General features: G+C 38.2%; 1 pseudogene; it reads left to right on the top strand.

Annotated features, from left to right (window-relative positions):
* Positions 1-2180: 2180 nt before the first annotated feature.
* LOC117074110 lies at positions 2181-2889 on the top strand (annotated as a pseudogene).
* The last annotated feature ends 19833 nt before the right edge of the window (positions 2890-22722 follow it).

Below are 22722 nucleotides of genomic sequence, written 5' to 3' on the forward strand. Positions count from 1 at the left end.
TGTCAGTCACTCGGCTCAATGATTTATGCATTAATTTATTTGAGCGTCACAGTATTCTTATGAGTTAAGTACTAACATTATCCATTTTATAGAGGAGGACATTGTGTTACAGACAGGTTCAGACCTTGCCCAAGGTGGAATGAGAATTCATCGTCGGGCCTTCTGTTTCTGGGTCCTCCATGTGTAACCACTGAGCTACAGTGATTCTCATGCTGCTTAATCTGGATCTTAGAAATGCTGGGCCCTCTTACTTGATGCTGCCTGCAACATATGCCTTATTCATTTTTCCTTTACTATCTTGGATGATACCTCCTTTATAGTATTTTCTGACCCTAAGACTGAGTCAGGAACCCTTCTTCATGTTTCCATAGCATCCTACACTAAGCTCTATCATATCACCCCTTGCTCTCTACATTGTTACTCCCATTTACCTTTCTCTTCTATTGATATTGTGAGTTATTTAACATCAGGGCGTCTTTCCAATTCTTTATTCACTCAGTAAATAATTACTGGGAAACTAAAATGTACTAGCCATTGAATTCATAGACCTTGACAAATAGTATGGGAATAAGAAATATTTGATGAAAAAATAAATAAATTAATGCTCTTCTTTGGGATACTTCTCCCTTTAAGAATCAGTTGTGAATTTTGTCACAGATCTCATTGAGAAATATAAGAATTAACTGCATAACCACATTGAATAGGTTATAAAATTGATTGTATTCATGCACAGTCTGTAATTATTGCCCTTTGTCTTTGCCTTCCAATTCTTTCTAAAATCATCATTGGAAGTCTTCCTGGTTAAGCACACCTCCTTTAATATCTCTGCTGATGGAATGCTTCAGACTTTATGTACACTTACAGCCTACCATCTAGCATTCACTAGGTGCCACTTTTCTAAGCACTTTGAGATATTAATGGATTTAATCCTCACAATTACTCTGTAAAGAAGGTGCTATCATTAAGCCCATTTTAGAGATAAAGCAATTGAGACACAGACAAGTTAAATAACTTGCCCACAGTTACATAGTTAGGACCTGGCAGAAACAAAATTAAATTCGGGGCAGTGTGGCTTCAGAGTGCATACTGCTTCCCATTACACTCTATTTCCTCTTTGAGGCATAACAATGGAAAATTGCATTTTGACACATTTTTTGTGACAGATCACTTGGTAAAAATTTTATAGAGAAAAACATGGCACTCTATCAAAGTTGAAGATGCTCATAACCTTTGACTTTGCATTTTTTCACTACCTGTTACTCACTTACATGTTAAATGACATGTTACAAAGTTTTCTATTGCAGAAATGTTTGTTACGGTAACAACTGGAAAAGAAGACCAAAACATTGACCTCTATTTCTGAACACATGGCCAATATGGTAGTTTGACTGGCTCTCCCATAGCCTGGCTTTGCACTAGTCATCTAAAGGAGCAGAGCTAAGGAAAGTAATGCCCAGGACTCCAGATATTTGGGAAGAATGCTTGATCTGGGACTGTCCCAGGGCAGTCTTTCCTGGCAATTCATACTGACAGAAATGAATGGATCACCCCAGATATTTATCAACCTTCACTATCTCTGCCTCCTCGTTGTGTCATCAAAGATTCAGATGGAGGGTAAGTACAGAGGAAACTGAAGTGCCTGGCCCATTCAACATTTTCTTCCTCTCGGACCTGGACCCACCTCTTTAATGGTCAAGTAGGGTAGCTGTTTTCGTAATTTCATTGTTCACATTATGTTGAAACTTTCCTTCCCTTTGATCTCTGCCCTTAATTCAGTAGGTCATTAGAAGTTTCTTAGTTTATTTCCAAGAGTGCTGAGCTCTTGATCAGTAGAGGAGCAAAGATAACCCCTGTGCCTGGAACATTACCCAAGGAATCCAAAAAACTGTTGCTGCTTAGACCACTGTGTAATCTGTTACATAGTTGGAGCCTCACCTCTGTCTTTCCTTTGTTCATTTCCTTCAGATTTAGACATTCTTCAGTGCCAAGGTCAAAGTCCACTGCTGTGACTGAGCTCTTCTTTGAAGGTTTCTCCAGCTTCATGTGACAGCACAGAGTTGTCTTCTTTGTTGTCTTTCTAACTTTGTACCTGCTGACTCTCTCTGGCAATGTGATTATTGTGACCATTATTCGTCTGGACAATCACATCCACACCCCCATGTACTTCTTCCTGAACATTGTTGTCTATCTCTGAGACCTGCTGCATGGTGGCCATTATTCCCCATACGCTTTCTCACCTCTTGAATCCTCACTACCTTATTGTCAGCAAGGCTGCGTCATTCAGCTCTTCTATCTGACTTTTGACATCAACAACAGCTTTCTGCTCATAGCCATGGGATATGACTGCTATGTGGCCATCTGCAACCCCCTACAGTATTCATAGGTAAGAAGGCTTGTGTCTGGCTGGGATCTGGGTCACTGAGGATTGGCCTGGGCATGGCCATTGTCCAAGTAACATCCATGTTTGGCCTGCCCTTTTGTGATACCTTTGTCATCTCCCACTTCCTCTGTGATGTGAGACCCCTTCTGAATCTGGCGTACACAGACACCACTGTCAATGAGATCATCAACTTTGTTGTCAGTGTCTGTGTTCTTGTCCTATATATGGGCCTGATCTTTATCTCCTATGACCTCATCATCTGCACCATCCTTAAGATTGTTTCAACTGAGGGTAGGAAGAAGGCCTTTGCCACCTGCACCTCCCACCTCATAGTGGTCATCAGCCACTATGGCTGTATTTCCATCATCTACCTGAAGCTTAAGTCCCAGAGTTTTCTGGGGCAGAACAAACTCATCTCAGTGACCTACATCATTATCACTCCCCTGCTGAACTCTGTCATGTGCAGCCTGAGGAACAGGAGCTCAAAGATGCTCTGTGCAGAGCCATGAAGAAGAAACTGTTCAGTGTGTCAAGATTGTGATGGCCTCCCTTCGTGTGCTTACTTCTCCAAAGTTTTGGCAGTCAGGAATATTGTGATTCTTCACAATCCAGGGAGCCTCCTATGGGGCTTGCTCCTGAAATATCATCACAGGACATGCCTTCTCTCAGATTAGTAGTCATATTCCCATGAAACCAGGTAAAAGGGCCTGTGAGTTTCACCAGTTCTTACTCCTGCCAAATAACACAAAAATGGAAGATTCATGTTGGACACTTTGTAAAAAGCTTCAGATATGTTATTCTATTTTGAGGCTAGGGAACCTTCAGAGGGGAAAATGGAATGTGTTAATTTAGTTGTTTTTTATACAATTTCCCCCTTAGATCCACCTTTTTCCCTTATGTCTTTATTTGTTCACAAACTTTAGTATAAGTTTACTAGTTCCTCTTTCAGTGGTGTGGGCATCACCCTCACCCCACGGAGCCCATGGTGAGCCATGAGTATATGCTATTTCTCCTCGATAGTGCTACCTCATGTTTTGTACCACCATTATCATGGGATATAAAGACAAGGAATTAATATCACATTGACAACAAAGTTTTATATGTTTGTACATCACTTTATAATTTATAAGGAATTTTCACACATAGGATGTCACTTGATCCTTAATGAACCCTATAGAGTAAGCTGGGAAACAATTATGTTATTGTCCCTATTTTAGACCTGAAAATACTAAAGCACATATAGATAGAATTTATCTGCCCAGGCACACAAAACTAGACATTTGTAGTGATAGGATTTGGATCTAGTTCGCTTATCATTGTCATTTACTTTTTGTAATGAATGGAGTAACATGAAGCTAGAACTTCTTGAGAAAAATCATGGTCTTGAGAAGACCATGTACAGGCAAGGCTGTATAGGCAATAGTACAGGCAAGGCTGTCACTGTTCTATGAAGCATGTCTATGCATTTTAGGGGAAAAAAGCATCTTCTCTAGACATTTCTGTTGAAAACTGCCATAATAATTTTACTGCCCTTGCCTAATAAATTGTCACAAATCTATGATGTTTGAGCTGTAAATGATACTCCTTTGGATGTGGCACTGTCATGCACTGCACAACCTGCAGAATCCTATGCTGCAATTCTGCCTATGGGTATGAAAAAGGATACTGGAGACAATAGGTGCCTAGTTCCTTTCCCAGGGTCTATATTCATTCCTGGATTGTCTAAGAGGTGTAAGATATTAAATGCTATTATTGGCTGAATTACCTCCAGTTTCCCCAACTCAGGCCTGTTCAAGAGAATGTTCAAGTTATTTCAAAAGGTCCAGTTATTATTGACTATTGTCATCCTGTCGTGCTATCAAATAGTAGGTCTTATTCATTTTTTCTATATTTTTGGTGCCCATTTACAATCCCCATCTCCCCCTCAAGCCCCCAGCTATCCCTTTCAGCCTCTGGTTGCTCTCTATGTCCGTGAGTTCAATTGTTTTGATTTTTACATCCAACAAGTGAGATCTAAAGTAAGATCTAAGTGAGAATATGCAATGTTTGTCTTTCTGTGCCTGGTTTATTTCTCTTAACATAATGTTCCACTCCTGTTGTTGCAAAAGACTGGATCACATTCTTTTTTTATGCCTGAACAGTACTACATTGTGTATATGTACCACATTTTCTTTATCTATTCATGTATCGATGGAGACTTAGGTTGCTTCCAAATCTTACCTATTGCAAACAGTGCTGCCACAAACATAGGAGTACAATCTCTTCGATATACTGGTTTTCTTTCTTTTGTGTATATATCCAGCAGTGGTATTGCTGGATCATATGGTAGCTCAATTATTAGTTTTTTGAAGAACCTCGAAAAAGTTCTCCATAATGGTTGTGCTAATTTACATTCACACCAGCTGTGTGCAGTTGTTCTCTTTTCTCCACATCCATGCCAGCATTTGCTATTGTCTTGTCTTTTGGATAGAAACTATTTAACTGGGGTGAGATGATATCTCATTGTAGTTTATTATTATTATTATTATACTTTAAGTTCTAGGGTACATGTGCATAACTTGCAGGTTTGTTACATATGTATACTTGTGCCATGTTGGTGTGCTGCACCCATCAACTCGTCAGCACCCATCAACTTGTCATTTACATCAGGTATAACTCCCAATGCAATCCCTCCCCCTCCCCCCTCCCCATGATAGGCCCCGGTGTGTGATGTTCCCCTTCCCGAGTCCAAGTGACCTCATTGTTCAGTTCCCACCTATGAGTGAGAACATGCGGTGTTTGGTTTTCTGTTCTTGTGATAGTTTGCTGAGAATGATGGTTTCCAGCTGCATCCATGTCCCTACAAAGGACACAAACATCCTTTTTTATGGCTGCATAGTATTTCATGGTGTGTATGTGCCACATTTTCTTAATCCAGTCTGTCACTGATGGACATTTGGATTGATTCCAAGTCTTTGCTATTGTGAATAGTGCTGCAATAAACATACGCGTGCACATGTCTTTATAGCAGCATGATTTATAATCTTTTGGGTATATACCCAGTAATGGAATGGCTGGGTCATATGGGACATCTAGTTCTAGATCCTTGAGGAATCACCATACTGTTTTCCATAATGGTTGAACTAGTTTACAATCCCACCAACAGTGTAAAAATGTCCCTATTTCTCCACATCCTCTCCAGCACCTGTTGTTTCCTGACGTTTCAAAGATTGCCATTCTAACTGGTGTGAGATGGTTTCTCATTGTGGTTTTGATTTGCATTTCTCTGATGGCCAGTGATGATGAGCATTTTTTCATGTGTCTGTTAACTGTACGAATGTCTTCTTTTGAGAAATGTCTGTTCATATCCTTTGCCCACTTTTTGATGGGGTTGTTTGTTTTATTCTTGTAAATTTGTTTGAGTTCTTTGTAGGTTCTGGATATTAGCCCTTTATCAGATGAGCAGATTGCAAAAATTTTCTCCCATTCTGTAGGTTGCCTGTTCATTCTGATGGTAGTTTCTTTTGCTGTGCAGAAGCTCTTGAGTTTAATTAGATCCCATTTGTCAATTTTGGCTTTTGTTGCTGTTGCTTTTGGTGTTTTAGACATGAAGTCCTTGCCCATGCCTATGTCCTGAATGGTATTCCCCAGGTTTTCTTCTAGGGTTTTTATGGTACTAGGTCTAACATTTAAGTCTCTAATCCATCTTGAATTAATCTTCATATAAGGAGTACGGAAAGGATCCAGTTTCAGCTTTCTACTTATGGCTAGCCAATTTTCCCAGCACCATTTATTAAATAGGGTATCCTTTCCCCAATTCTTGTTTCTCTCAGGTTTGTCAAAGATCAGATGGCTGTAGATGTGTGGTATTATTTCTGAGGACTCTGTTCAGTTCCATTGGTCTATATGTCTGTTTTGGTACCAGTACCATGCTGTTTTGGTTACTGTAGCCTTGTAGTATAGTTTGAAGTCAGGTAGCGTGATGCCTCCAGCTTTGTTCTTTTGACTTAGGATTGTCTTGGCAATGCGGGCTCTTTTTCGGTTCCATATGAACTTTAAAGCCGTTTTTTCCAATTCTGTGAAGAAAGTCATTGGTAGCTTGATGGGGATGGCATTGAATCTATAAATTGCCATGGGCAGTATGGCCATTTTCACGATATTGATTCTTCCTATCCATGAGCATGGTATGTTCTTCCATTTGTTTGTGTCCTCTTTTATTTTGTTGAGCATTAGTTTGTAGTTCTCCTTGAAGAGGTCCTTGACATCCCTTGTAAGTTGGATTAGTATTTGATTCTCTTTGAAGCAATTGTGAATGGAAGTTCATTCATGATTTGGCTTTCTGTTTGTCTGTTACTGGTGTATAAGAATGCTTGTGATTTTTGCACATTAATTTTGTATCTTGAGACTTTGCTGAAGTTGCTTATCAGCTTAAGGAGATTTTGGGCTGAGATGATGGGGTTTTCTAAATATACAATCACGTCATCTGCAAACAGGGACAATTTGACTTCTTTCCTAACTGAATACCCTTGATTTCTTTCTCTTGCCTGTTTGCCCTAGCCAGAACTTCCAACAGTATGTTGAATAGGAGTGGTGAGAGAGGGCATCCCTGTCTTGTGCCAGTTTTCAAAGGGAATTTTTCCAGTTTGTGCCCATTCAGTATGATATTAGCTGTGGGTTTGTCGTAAATAGCTCTTATTATTTTGAGGTACGTTCCATCAATACCAAATTTATTGAGCATTTTTAGCATGAAGGGCTGTTGAATTTTGTCAAAAGCCTTTTCTGCATCTATTGAGATAATCATGTGGTTTTTGTCTTTGGTTCTATTTATATGCTGGATTATGTTTATTGATTTGTGTATGTTGAACCAGCCTTGCATCCCAGGGATGAAGCCCACTTGATCATGGTGGATAAGCTTTTTGATGTGCTGCTGAATCCAGTTTGCCAGTATTTTATTGAGGATTTTTGCATTGATGTTCATCAGGGATATTGGTCTAAAATTCTCTTTTTTTTGTTGTGTCTCTGCCAGGCTTTGCTATCAGGATGATGTTGGCTTCATAAAATGAGTTAGGGAGGATTCCCTCTTTTTCTGCTGATTGGAATAGTTTCAGAAGGAATGGTACCAGCTCCTCCTTGTACCTCTGGTAGAATTCAGCTGTGAATCCATCTGGTCCTGGACTTTTTTTGGTGGGTAGGCTATTAATTATTGCCTCAATTTCAGAGCCTGCTCTTGGTCTATTTAGGGATTCAGCTTCTTCCTGGTTTAGCCTTGGGAGAGTGTAAGTGTCCAGGAAATTATCCATTTCTTCTAGATTTTCTAGTTTATTTGCATAGAGGTGTTTATAGTATTCTCTGATAGTAGTTTGTATTTCTGTGGGGTCAGTGGTGACATCCCCTTTATCATTTTACATTGCATCTGTTTGATTCTTCTCTCTTTTCTTCTGTATTAGTCTTGCTAGAGGTCTATCAATTTTGTTGATCTTTTCAAAAAACCAACTCCTGGATTCATTGATTTTTTGGAGGTTTTTTTGTGTCTCTATCTCCTTCAATTCTGCTCTGATCTTAGTTATTTCTTGTCTTCTGCTAGCTTTTGAATGTGTTTGCTCTTTCTTCTCTAGTTCTTTTAATTGTGATGTTAGAGTGTCCATTTTAGATCTTTCCAGCTTTCTCTTGTGGGCATTTACTGCTATAAATTTCCCCCTACAAACTGCTTTAAATGTGTCCCAGAGATTCTGGTATGTTGTATCTTTGTTCTCATTGATTTCATAGAACATCTTTATTTCTCATTGTAGTTTTGATCTGCATTTCTCTGATGATCAATGATGTTCAGCTCCTTTTCATATGTCTGCATGCTGTTTGTATGTCTTCTTTTGAGAAATGTCTATTCAAATATTTTGCCTATTTTTGATCAGATTATTAGTTTTTTTCGTATAGAGTTGTTTGAGTTCCTTATATAGTTTGTTTATTAATCCCTTGTCACATGGGTGGGTTGAAAATATTGTCTTCCATTCTGTGGGTTGTCTCTTCAGTTTGTCGAATGTATACTTTACTATGAAGAAGCTTTTTAACTTGATGTGATCCCATTTGTCCACCTTTGATTTGGTTGCCTGTGCTTGTGGGTTATTGCTCAAGATATTTTTGCCCAGGTTAACAATGTCCTGGAGATTTCCCCCAATGTTTTTTTGCAGTAGTTTCATGGTTTGAGGTCCTAGATTTAAGTCTTTAATCCATTTTGATTTGATTTTTGTGCATGGTAAGCGATAGGGTCTAGTTTAATCCTTCTGCATATGTATACCCAGTTTTCCCAGCACCATTTATTGAAGAGACAGTCTTTTCCCCTAGTTTATGTTCTTGGTACCTTGTTTAAAATAAGTTCATTGTAGGTGTGTGGATTGGTTTCTGGGTTCTCTATTCTGTTCAATTCTTCTATGTGTTTGTTTTTATGACACTAGTATACTGTTTTGGTTGCTATAGCTCTGTCGTATAATTTGAAGTCAGGTAATGTGATTCCTCCTGTTTTGTTCTTTTTGCTTAGGATAGCTTTGGCTATTCTGAGTCTTTTGTGGTTCCATATAAATTTTATGATTGGTTTTTCTATTTCTGTGGAGAATATCATTGGTATTTTCATAGGGATTGCATTGAATCTGTAGACAGCTTTGGGTACTATAAATAGTTTAACAATATTGATTCTTCCACCTGTGAACATGGAATCTTTTTTCCTTTTTTTAGTGTCCTTTTCAATTACTTTCATCAGTGTTTTATAGTTTTCATTATAGAGATCTTTGGTTAAGTTCATTCCTAGGTATTTGATTTTATGTGTGGCCATTGTAAATGGGATTTTAAAAAAAATTTCTTGTTCACATTTTTGACTGTTGGCATATAGAAATGCTACTGACTTTTGTATGTTGATTTTTATCCTGAAAGTTTACTGAATTTGTTTATTAATTCTAATAGTTTTCTTGTGGAGTCTCTAGGTTTCTTCAAATATAAGATCATAGCATCTGCAAAGAGGGATAATTTGGCTTTTTCCTTTCCAATTTGGATGCCCTTTACTTCTTTCTTTTGTCTGATTGCTCTAGCTAGGACTTCTAGTACTATACTGAATAACAGTGATGAAAGTGGGCATTTTTGTTGTATTCCAGATCTTATAGGAAAGGCTTTCAGTTTTTCCCATTCAGCTAGTATAATTCAGTATGATACTAGCTGTTAGTCTGTCATATATAGCTTTTATTTCATTGAGGTATGTTCCTTCTAGCCCCTGATTTTTAGGGATTTTATCGTGAAGGGATGTTGGATTTTATCAAATGCTTTTTTAAGCATCAGTTGAAACGATCATATGGTTTTTGTCCTGTATTCTGTTGATGTAATGTATCACATTGATTGATTTTCAAATGTTGAACCATTCCTGCATCCCAGAATTAAATCCCACTTGGTCATGATGAATGATCTTTCCAAAGTATTGTTGGATTCAGTTTGCTACTATTTTGTTGAGGATTTATGCATCAATATTCATAAAAAATATTGCCCTGTAGTTTTCCTTCTTTGATGTGTCTTTGTCTGGTTTTGGCATCAGAATAATGCTGGCCTTGTAGAATGAGTTTGAAGTATTCCTTCCTCTTCTATGTTTTGGAATAATTTGAGTATGATTGGTATTAGTTCTTTAAATGTTTGGTAGAATTCAGCTGTGAAGTCATCAGGTCCTGGGTTTTCTTTCCTGGAGACTTTTTATTATGGCATCAACCTCATTACTTGTTTATCTGTTCAGGTTTTGGATTTCTTCTTGGTTCAATCTTGGTAGGTTGTAAGTATCTAAGTATTTGTTCATTTCTTCTAGGTTTTCCAATTTATTGGCATATACTTGCTCATAGTAGCCACTAATCATCCTTTGAATTTCTGCAGTATCAGTTATAGTGCCACCTTTTTTCATTTTTGATATTATTTATTTAGATCTTCTCTATTTTTTCTTTGTTAGTCTGGCTAAAGCTTTGTCAATTTTGCTTAACTTTTCACAAACTCAACTTTTTATTTCATTGATCTTTTGTGTTTTTTAATTTTAATTTTATTTATTTCTGCTCTAATCTTTATTCTTTCTCTTTTACTAATTTTGGGTTTGGTTTCCTCTTGCTCTTCTAGTCCTATAAGATCATCATTAGATGTTTTTTCTGTTTTGGATGTTTTTTCTCTTTTTTTTTGGTGCAGGCACTTATAGCTAAAAACTTCCCTCTTAGTACTGCTTTTGCTGTATGCCATAGGTTTTGGTATGTTGCGGTTCCTTTATTGTTTGTTTCAAGGAGCTTTTCAATATTTCGTTGACCCACTGGTCATTCAGGAGCATATTGTTTAATTTTCATGTATTTGTATATTTTCCATAATTCCTCATTATTGATTTCTAGTTTTATCCCCTTTTGGCCAGAGAAGATGCTTGATATTATTTAAATTTTTTGAATGTTTTAAGACTTGTTTTGTCACCTAATATATGGTCTATCCTTGAGAATGATCCATGTGCTGAGGAAAAGGATGTGTATTCTACAGCGCTTGGATGAAATATTCTGTAAATATCTGTTAGGTCTATTTGGTCTATAGTGCAGAAGAAGTCTGAGGTTTTTTTTATGGATTTTCTGTCTGGAAGATCTGTCCAATGCTGAAAGTGTGGTATTGAAGTCTCCAGCTCTTACTGTATTAGGCCTATCTCTTTTTTTTTTTTTAGCTCTAATAATATTTTCTTTATATATCTTTTATATATTGGGTACATATATATTTAAAATTGTTATATCCCCTTGCTGAATCAACTGCTTTATCATTATATAGTGACACTCTTTGTCTTTTCTTATAGATTTCATCTTGAAATTTATTTTGTTTTATATAAGTATAGTGACTCCTGCTTTTTTTAGTTTTCCATTGGGATGGAATATCTTTTTCCATCCGTTTATTTTCATTCTACATGTGTCTATAGGTGAAGTGCTTTTTGTAGGCAACAGATCAGGGGGTCTTGTTTATTCATCCATTCAGCCAGTCAATATATTTTCACTGGAGGGTTTAGTCCATTTGCATTCAATGTTATTATTGATAAGTAAGAACTTACTCCTGCCATTTTGTTGTTTCCTGGTTGTTTTGTGATCTTCTCTTCCTTCTTTCTTTCATTACTATCTTCCTCTAGTAAAGATGATTTTCTCTGTTGATATAATATAGTTTCTTCCTTTTTTGTTTTTTGTATATTTATTGTATAGTTTTTGGTTTGAGGTTACATGAGGCTTACAAATGCTGTCTTATAATCCATTATTTTAACTTGATAGCAACTTAACACTATTTGCATAAACAAACAAGCAAAAAGAAAACTAACAAAAACGAAACTTGCCTTATCTTTGTCCTCCCACTTTTTAACTTTTTGTAGTTTCTATTTATATCTTATTGTACTGATTATGTCTTGAAAAGTTGTTGTAGTCATTATTTTTTATTGGTTCATCATTTAGTCTTTCTATTTAGTATAAGATTAGTTTACTTACACAGAACAGTTACAGTGTTATAATGTTCTGTGTTTTTCTGTTTACTTGCTATTACCAGTAAATTTTCCATTTTCAGGTGATTATTTATTGCTCATCAATTTCTTTTCTCTCTGATTGAAATATTTCCTTCAGCATTTCTTATAGGACAGGTCTGATATTAATGAAATCTCTCAGCTTTGGCTTGTCTGGAAAAGTCTTCATTTTACCTTCATATTTGAAGGATATTTTTGCTGGATATACTATTCTAGACCAAAAGTTTTTTTTACTTCAACACGTTAAATATGCCATGTTATTCTCTCCTGGCCTATAATGTTTCCACTGAGAGGTCCACTGCAGGATGTATTGGAGGTTCATTGTATGTTATTTTTTTCTTTTCTTTGACTGTTTTTAGTATCTTTTCTTTGTTATTGACCTTTGGAAGTTTGATTATTAAATGCCTCGAGGTAGTCTTTGGGTTAAATCTGCTTGATGTTCTGTGACCTTCTTGCACTTGCTATTGATATTTTTCTTTAGGTTTGGTAAGTTCTCTGTTATAATCCCTTTGAATAAACATTCTACCCCTATCTCTTTCTTTAGCACCTCTTTGAGGGCAATAATTCTTACCAGTTCTCAATAATACTTCTCAAAAATAACCTTTTTGAGACTATTTTCTAGATTCTGTAGGCATACATTATTGTTTTTTATTCTTTTTTCTTTTGTCTCATCTGACAGTATATTTTCAAATAGTTTTTCCTCAAGCTCACTAATTCTTTCTTCTCCTTGATCCATTCTGCTATTAAAGGATTCCTATGCATTCTTCAGTATACCAATTGCATTTTTCAGCTCTAGAATTTCTGCTTGGTTTCTTAAAATTATTTCAGTCTCTTTGTTAAATGTATCTGGTTGAATTCTGAATTCCTTCCCTGTATTATCTTGAATTTCCTTGAGTTTTCTCCACACATCTATTTTGAATCCCTTTTCTGAAAGGTCACATATCTCTGTTTTTTCAGGATTGGTCCCTAATGCCTTATTTAGTTAATTTGGTAAGGTCATGTTTTTCTGGACAGTGTTGATGGTTGATGCTAGTAGATATTCTTCAGTGTCTGGGAATCAAAGAGTTATGTATTTATTGTAATCTTCACTGTCTGGGCTTATTTGCAACTATCCTTCTTGTGAAGGCTTTCCAGATATTTGAAAGGACTTGGATGTTGTAATTTAAGCTGTTTCTGCTTTAGGGGTCACCCTAAGGCCAATAATGCTGTGGTTTTTGCAGACACATACAGGTATTGCCTTGATGGTCTTGGATAAGATTATCAGAATTCTCTGGATTACCAGGCAGAGTTTCTTATTCTCTTCCCTTACTTTCTTCCAAGCATACAGAGTCTCTTTCTCTTTTCCGAGCCACCTCCAACTGGGAGTGTAGTGAAACAGGCACTCCTGTGGCCACCATCACTATGACTGCACAGACCTGAAGCCAGCATAGTGCCAGGGCTTGCCCAAGGCCTGCTGTAGCCAGTCCCTGGCTACTGCCTATGTTCACTCAAGGCCCTGGGGCTCTATAATCAACAGGTGTTAAAGGCAGCCAGACCTGTGTCCTTTGCTTTAGGGTGGCAAGGTCCCCCAAGACCCAGGTGGGTCCAGAAGTGCCATCCAGGATTAAGGGACTAGAGTCAAAAACCTTCGGAGTCCGTCTGGTATTCTATTATATTGCAGCTGAGCTGGCACTCAAACGACAAGACACGGTCCTTCCCACTCTTCCCTTTTTTTTCCAAAGGCAGAGGAACCTCACTTCCATAGCCACCACCATCCATGGCCACAAGGAGTGCTGTCAGACTACCATCAATATTCCTTTAAGGCCCAAGATCTCTTAAGTTAGCTTGTGGTGAATATTGTCTAGCCTGGGACTCACCCTTCAGGAAAGTGGGCTCCACTCTGGCCCAGGGCAGGTCCAGAAATGCCATCCAAAAGTACAGTTCTGGAAACAAGGACCCCCAAGATTCCACTTGGTGCTTTACCCCCTGTGGCAGTGTTGGTACCTAAGGTGCAAGAAAAAGTCCCCTTTACTTTTCCCTCTGCTCTTCTCAAGCAGAAGGAGTTTTGCCCCATAGCCACCATAGCTAGTAATATGCTGAGTTTTACCTCAAGCCAGCAAGTCTCAGGGGCTCTCTAAGGCCCTCAATGTAGTACGTGGGTATCACTGCTGGTTATTCAGGACTCAAGGGCTCTTCATTTAGCAGTCAATGAATGCAGGACAGGGTCCTTTTCTTTAAGGCAACAGGTTTCCTTCTGGACCGGGGTGTGTCTAGAAATGATGGCTGGGGGCTAGGGTCTGGAACAGGGGGGTTCTGACAGACTGGTGCCCTATTCTGCCATGGCTGAGCTGGTATTCAAGATGCAAGACAAAGGCCACCTCACTCTTTCCTCCTCTTTCCTTAAGTGGAAGAAAGGGGTCTCTTTTGCAGCCATGAACTGTGCAGCCTTGGGTTAGGGGAGGAATGATGCCAGCACTCCCTTGGCTTCCTCAGCTAGTGTCTCAGTCTATTCCATGCCCGCCCCCCACAACAAGTCCACTATCTCTGGGCCTAGTTCAGCCCTGGGACTCACCTGAGTGTTGCAGTCCTTATGATCTGTACTGCCTTTCGAGTTTACTTAGTGAATGAGAGCACTTTGGCCCTTGGTGGTGAGGTTTGCAGGCACTTATATTTCGGATCACTGGGATTAGCAATTCCCTTCTGGCTAGGGCTGGTTTAAATGCTCCCTCTGTGTATGGGTGTCACCTGAGTTTGTCTGGTTTTCCCTTCTGCTCTAATAGAACAGCACTGAGTTCAATGCTTCACAATTTTGTTCCTCTTCCTCCAGCACCTAGAGATGCTCTCTGCACCACACAGATGCTTGTGAGGATTGGGAAGGGGTGGCATAGGTGATTCAGGGCTGTTTTCCTATCTCTTCAGTGCTTCTTTCAGCAATATGAAGTTAGAACCAGGTATTATGAGTGCTCACCTTATTTTTGGTGGTGTTTTACTGTGTAGGTAGTTGTTAACTTGGTGTCCTTCCTCTTCTGCCATCTTGCTCCACCTCTCTCCCTGAGCCTGCTGGTTCTTGTTACAAAGTCAGAAAAGAAAGCACTTATGCATTAATTATTGTCTATGCATTAAATGCTTTGCTAGAAATTTCATACACATTATCCGATTTAAACTATTATTCCCCAAAACCTAGTATATTAATCATTTTATTCACTAAGTTTTCCAAGTGATGTCTATTGACAGCTTTATTACCTGTTTATGCTACTCTGCCATGACTGGCTCTTAGAAAGTTGGTGACCTTCAAGACTACCAACTTTCTGATCATGGGAACTCTTTCAACTCTTAAAAATTATTGGGGACCCTATGAGCTTTAGTCCATATTATTTTACCGTAGTAGAAATTAAAATTGATAAATTGTAAAACTATTAATTTATTTGAAAATAACAATGAACCTATTATGTGTTAATATAAATAACATTTTTTATGAAAAATAACCAAAACAACAAAATATTTAGAAGAATGGCACTACTTTACATTATTGCAAGTCTCTTTAATGTCTGGTTTAATAGAAGATATCTGGATTATTATGTGTGCTTCTTTATCTAATCTGTTGCCATATCACATGTTATATAACCTCTGGAACACTCCTGTCTCATGAGGGAATTAATGAAAAAGGTAAATAATATCAGTATTATTGTGAAAACAGTTTGATCTCATAGATCCCCTGGAAGAGATCTTCCCACTACTCTTTGAGCACACTTAGACTAGTGTTTAAAACCGTTGCTTGCTATGAGCTGTATTTATTAATGCTCTCACTCTTCACACTGATCACACTCAGTTTTAGAATACAAAAAGGAAAGAAAAACAAAATACAAAGAACTTGAAGTGGGGGTGAGGAAGCATCAATTCTTGGGAGTTGTGAGCAAACAAAACTAATGAGAAGGTCACAGACCTCTATTGCCTTTGAGCATTTCTTGGCCCATTAAAAGAAGCATCAGAAAAAAGATGCCTGAGTGGAAGATGGGGAAGAAATGGGATGTGGAGCCAGGGTCAGGAGATTCTAAGGGGGATTTCTTACCCATTAGTGCTCAGTATATGAGTGAGAGCTGGAATTTCCAAAACTTGTTTTCTTGCTGATTTTCTCTTATTCCTTGACCCCAATCAGCAAACTAGAGTCTATGTTTTACTTCATAGCATCAGCTGATAATCAATTGAGACCCTATCTTTGGACTGCTAATATTGAGCAGGGAGATGGATTTATACATACATACATACATATATATAGTTACTTGCTCTAAGCACACTGGAGTTCAGAGCCAAAAAGTTCATTAAAAAAAAATCTATTCAAAGAGAGCTTCATGTTTGCACTTATCAAAGCAGTGTCTATTTAATCACATTCCTTTTCTCTTTCTCATATGCAAAATTAGCATATGTGTAAACATCTGTTTTTGAGCTATATTCTGCTGTATAAATCTATTTGGGCCATTTTTGTGCCAGTTTTATGCTTCTTTAATTAATATTGGTGATATATATCTTGATATCTGCTAGATCAAGAAACTCATTGTAATTTTTTTCTAAAAATCTTGTCTATTTTAGTGCTAAATATAAGTTCCATGAAAGCTTGTTATTTCAATTATTGTACTCTTAACAACTTTAATAATGCTTGACATAGTATAAGTACTCAGTAAATACTTGTTAAATGATTGAGTTTATACTTCTGAACTAATTTTAGAGTTAGTATTCACGCAACGTCTCACTGGGTTTATTTTTTAGGATTGCACTGAACTTGTAGATTGATTCAGAAGGAGTTGACATCTGACCAGGCACAGTGATTCATGCCTGTAATCCCAGCACTTTGGGAGGCTGAGGTGGGCGGATCACGAGGTCAGGAGATAGAGACCATCCCGGCTGACACGGTGAAACCCCACCTTTACTAAAAATACAAAACCTTAGCCGGGCGTGGTGGTGGGGCCTGTAGTCCCAGCTACTCAGGAGGCTGAGGAAGGAGAATGGCATGAACCCGGGAGGTGAAGCTTGCAGTGAGGCGAGATTGTGCCACTACACTCCAGGCTGGGCGAGAGAGTGAGACTGTCACAAGAAAAAAATAAAAGAAAGTTGACATCGTGTGTACTTTAAAGAAAAGCGATCAATGGATATGGCTCTTTATTTACATCCTTCCTTAAAGTTACATAATATTTTACATGAGATTTTACATAAGGATATAGTGTATTTTTGATACGTTTTTAAAAGATACTCAGGTCTTTTGTTGTTATTCAAATGGGATATTTTAAAATAATAACCTTATTGAATTAGAATTCAGCTAACATAAAATATACCTTTTTTTTCTTCTTTTTCTACTGTTTCTTTTTTTTTTAAATTATACTTTCAGTTCTAGGGTACGAGTGCACAATGTGCAAGTTTGTTACATATGTATACATGTGCCATGTTGGTGTGCTGCACCCATTAACTCGTCATTTACATTAGGTATATCTCCTAATGCAATCCTTCCCCAGTACCCCCTCTCCACAATAGGACCCGGTGTGTGATGTTCCTCTTCCTGTGTCCAAGTGATCTCATTATTCAATTCCCACCTATGACTGAGAACATGCGGTATTTGCTTTTCTGTTATTGCGATAGTTTGCTGAGAATGATGGTTTCCAGCTGCATCCATGTCCCTACAAAGGACACAAACTCACCCTTTTTTATGGTTGCATAGTATTCCATGGTGTATATGTGCCAAATTTTCTTAATCCAGTCTGTCACTGATGGACATTTGGGTTGATTCCAAGACTTTGCTATTGTGAATAGTGCCGCAATAAACATACGTGTGCATGTGTCTTTATAGCAGCATGACTTATAATCCTTTAGGTATATCCCCAGTAATGGGATGGCTGGGGAAAATGGTATTTCTAGCTCTAGATCCGTGAGGAATTGCCACACTGTTTTCCACAATGGTTGAACTAGTTTACAGTCCCATCAACAGTGTAAAAGTGTTGCTATTTCTCCACATCCTCTCCAGCACCTGTTGTTTCCTGATTTTTTAATGACTGCCATTCTAACTGGTGTGAGATGGTATCTCATTGTGGTTTTGATTTGCATTTCTCTGATGGCTAGTGATGATGAGCATTTTTTCATGTGTCTGTTGACTGTACGAATGTCTTCTTTTGAGAAATGTCTGTTCATATCCCATGCCCACTTTTTGATGGGGTCGTTTGTTTTTTTCTTGTAAATTTGTTTGAGTTCTTTATAGGTTCTGGATATTAGTCCTTTGTCAGATGAGTAGATTGCAAATATTATCTCCCATTCTGTAGGTTGCCTGTTCACTCTGATGATAATTTCTTTTGCTGTGCAGAAGCTCTTTAGTTTAATTAGATCCCATTTGTCAATTTTGGCTTTTGTTGCTGTTGCTTTTGGTGTTTTAGACATGAAGTCCTTGCCCATGCCTATGTCCTGAATGGTATTACCTAGGTTTTCTTCTAGGGTTTTTATGGTTTTAGGTCTAACATTTAAGTCTCCAATCCTTCTTGAATTACTTTTCGTATAAGGAGTAAGGAAAGGATCCAGTTTCAGCTTTCTACTTCTGGCTAGCCAGTTTTCCCAGCACCATTTATTAAATAGGGAATCCTTTCCCCATTTCTTGTTTCTCTCAGGTTTGTCAAAGATCAGATGGCTGTAGATGTGTGGTATTATTTCTGAGGACTCTGTTTTGTTCCATTGGTCTATATCTTTGTTTTGGTACCAGTACCATGCTGTTTAGGTTACTGTAGCCTTGTGGTATAGTTTGAAGTCAGGTAGTGTGATGCCTCCAGCTTTGTTCTTTTGGTTTAGGATTGTCTTGGCAATGTGGGGTCTTTTTTGGTTCCATATGAACTTTAAAGCAGTTTTTTCCAATTCTGTGAAGAAAGTCATTGGTAGCTTGATGGGGATGGCATTGAATCTATAAATAACCTTGGGCAGTATGGCCATTTTCACAATATTGATTCTTACTATTCATGAGCATGATATGTTTTTCCATTTGTTTGTGTTCTCTTTGATTTCACTGAGCAGTGGTTTGTAGTTCTCCTTGAAGAGGTCCTTTACATCCCTTGTGAGTTGGATTCCTAGGTATTTTATTCTCTTTGAAGCAATTGTGAATGGAAATTCATTCCTGATTTGGCTCTCTGTTTGACTGTTACTGGTGTATAAGAATGCTTGTGATTTTTGCACAATGATATTTTATCCTGAGACTTTGCTGAAGTTGCTTATCAACTTAAGGAGATTTTCGGCTGAGATGATGGAGTTTTCTAAATAGATAATCATATCATCTGCAAACAGGGAAAATTTGACTTCTTCCTTTCCTAACTGAATAACTTTATTTCTTTCTCTTGCCTGATTGCCCTAGCCAGAATTTCTAACACTATATTGAACAGGAGTGTTGAGAGAGGCATCCCTGTCTTGTGCCAGTTTTCAAAGGAAATGCTTCCAGTTTCTGCCCATTCAGTATGATATTGGCTGTGGGTTTGTCATAAATAGCTCTTATTATTTTGAGATACATTCCATGAATACTGAATTTATTGAGAGTTTTTAGCATGAAGGGCTGTTGAATTTTGTCAAAGGCCTTTTCTGCATCTATTGAGATAATCATGTGGTTTTTGTCTTTGGTTCTGTTGATATGCTGGATTACGTTTATTGATTTGCGAATGTTGAACCAGCCTTGCATCCCAGGGATGAAGCCCACTTGATCATGGTGGATAAGCTTTTTGATGTGCTGCTGAATCCAGTTTGCCAGTATTTTATTGAGGATTTTTGCATCGATGTTCATCAGGTATATTGGTCTAAAGTTCTCTTTTTTTGTTGTGTCTCTGCCGGGCTTTGGTATCAGGATGATGTTGGCCTCATAAAATGAGTTAGGGAGGATTCCCTCTTTTTCTATTGATTGGAATAGTTTCAGAAGGAATGATACCAACTCCTCCTTGTACCTCTGGTAGAATTTGGCCATGAATCCATCTGTCCTGGACTTTTTTTGGTGGGTAGGCTATTAATTATTGCCCCAATTTCAGAGCCTGCTATTGGTCTTTTCAGGGATTCAACTTCTTCCTGGTTTAGTCTTGGGAGAGTGTAAGTGTCCAGGAATTTATCCATTTCTTCTAGGTTTTCTCATTTATTTGTGTCGTGGTGTTCATAGTATTCTCTGATGGTAGTTTGTATTTCTATGGGTTTGCTGGTGATATCCCCTTTATCATTTTTTATTGCATCTATTTGATTCTTCTCTCTGTTCTTCTTTATTAGTCTTGCTAGCAGTCTATCAATTTTGTTGATCTTTTCAAAAAACCAACTCCTGGATTCATTGATTTTTTGGAGGGTTTTTGTGTCTCTATCTCCTTCAGTTCTGCTCTGATCTTAGTTATGTCTTGCCTTCTGCTAGCTTTTGAATGTGTTTGCTCTTGCTTCTCTGGTTCTTTTAATTGTGATGTTAGGGTGTCAATTTTAGATCTTCCCTGCATTCTCTTGTGGGCATGTAGTGCTATAAATTTCCCTCTACACACTGCTTTAAATGTGTCCCAGAGATTGTGGTGTGTTGTATCTTTGTTCTCATTGGTTTCAAAGAACATCTTTATTTCTTCCTTCATTTCGTTATGTACCCACTAGTCATTCAGGAGCAAGTTGTTCAGTTTTCATGTAGTTGAACAGCTTTGATTGAGTTTCTTAGTCCTGAGTTCTAGTTTGATTGCACTGTGGTCTGAGAGACAGTTTGTTATCATTTCTCTCCTTTTACACTTGCTGAGGAGGGTTTTACTTCCAACTATGTAGTCAATTTTGGAATAATTGTGATGTGGTGCTGAGAAGAATGTATATTCTGTTGATTTGGGGTGGAGAGTTCTGTTGATGTCTATTAGGTGTGCTTGGTGCAGAGTTGAGTTCAATTCCTGGATATCCTTGTTAACTTTCTGTCTCGTTGATCTGTCTGATGTTGACAGTGGGGTGTTAAAGTCTCCCATTATTATTGTGTGGGAGTCTAAGTCTCTTTGTAAGTCTCTAAGGATTTGCTTTATGAATCTGGGTGCTCCTGTATTGAGTGCATATATATTTAGGATAGTTAGCTCTTCCTGATGAATTGATCCCTTTACCATTATGTAATGGCCTCCTTTGTCTCTTTTGATCTTTGATGGTTTAAAGTCTGTTTTATCAGAGACTAGTATTGCAACCCCTGCTTTTTTTTGTTTTCCATTTGTTTGGTAGATCTTCCTCCATCCCTTTATTTTGAGCGCATGTGTGTCTCTGCCTGTGAGATGGGTCTCCTGAATACAGCAGACTGATGGATCTTGACTCTTTATCCAATTTGCCAGTCTGTGTCTTTTAATTGGATCATGTAGTCCATTTACATTATGGTTAATATTGTTATGTGTGAACTTGATCCTGTCATTATGATATTAGCTGGTTGTTTTGCTCGTTAGTTGATGCAGTTTCTTCCTAGCATCGATGGACTTTACATTTTGACATGTTTTTGCAATGGCTGGTACCTGTTGTTCCTTTTCATGTTTAGTGCTTCCTTCAGGATCTCTTGTAGAGCAGGCCTGGTTGTGACAAAATCTTTAAGCATTTGCTTGTCTGTAAAGGATTTTATTTCTCCTTTACTTATGAAACTTAGTTTGGCTGGATATGAAATTCTGGGTTGAAAATTATTTTCTTTAAAAATGTTGAATATTGGCCCCCACTCTCTTCTGCCTTATAGTTTTTCTGCTGAGAGATCTGCTGTTAGTCTGATGGGTTTCCTTCTGTGGGTAACCCGGCCTTTCTCTCTGGTTGCCCTGAACATTTTTTCCTTCATTTCAACTTTGATGAATCTGACAATTATGTGACTTGGAGTTGCTCTTCTCGAGATGTATCTTTGTGGCATTCTCTGTGTTTCCTAAGTTTGAATGTTGGCCTGCCTTGTTAGGTTGGGGAAGTTCTCCTGGATGATATCCTGTGGAGTTTTTTCCAACTTGGTTCCATTTCCCCCATCACTTTCAGGCACACCAATCAATTGTAGGTTTGGTCTTTTCACATAATCCCATATTTCTTGGAGGCTTTGTTCCTGTTTCTTTTTACTCTTTTTTCTCTAAACTTCTCTTCTCACTTCATTTCATTCATTTGATCTTCAGTCGCTGATACTCTTTCTTCCAGATGATTGAATCAGTTACTGAAGTTTGTGCATTTGTCACATAGTTCTCGTGTTATGGTTTTCATCTCTGTCAGTTCCTTTAAGGACTTCTCTACATTGGTTATCCTAGTTAGCCATTCGTCAAATCTTTTTTCAACGTTTTTAGTTTCTTTGCGCTGGATATGTAGTTCCTCCTTTAGCTCTGAGAAGTTTGATCAACTGAAGCCTTCTTCTCTCAACTCATCAAAGTCATTCTCCATCCAGCTTTGTTCCATTGCTGGCGATGAGCTGTGTTCCTTTGGAGGGGGAGATGCACTCTGATTTTTTGAATTTCTAGCTTTTCTGCTCTGCTTTTACTCCATCTTTGTGGTTTTATCTGCCTTTGGTCTTTGATGATTGTGACGTACTGATGGGGTTTTGGTGTGGGTGTCTTTTCTGGTTGTTAGTTTTCCTTCTAATGGTCAGAGCCCTCAGCTATAGGTCTGTTGGAGTTTTCTTGAGGTCCACTCCCGACCCTCTTTTCCTGGGTATCAGCAGTGGAGGCTGCAGAAGATAGAATATTGCTGAACAGCGAGTGTTGCTGTGTGATTCTTGCTCTGGAAGCTTCATCTCATGGTGTACCCTGCCGTGAGAGGTGTGAGGTGTCGGTCTGCATCTGGGGGGGATGTCCCCCAGTTAGGCTACTCAGGGGTCAGGGACCCACTTGAACAGGCAGTCTGTCCGTTCTCAGATCTCAAC

Source organism: Trachypithecus francoisi, unplaced genomic scaffold (assembly GCF_009764315.1).
Source record: "Trachypithecus francoisi isolate TF-2019V2 unplaced genomic scaffold, Tfra_2.0 Lachesis_group5, whole genome shotgun sequence".
Taxonomy (NCBI): domain Eukaryota; kingdom Metazoa; phylum Chordata; class Mammalia; order Primates; family Cercopithecidae; genus Trachypithecus; species Trachypithecus francoisi.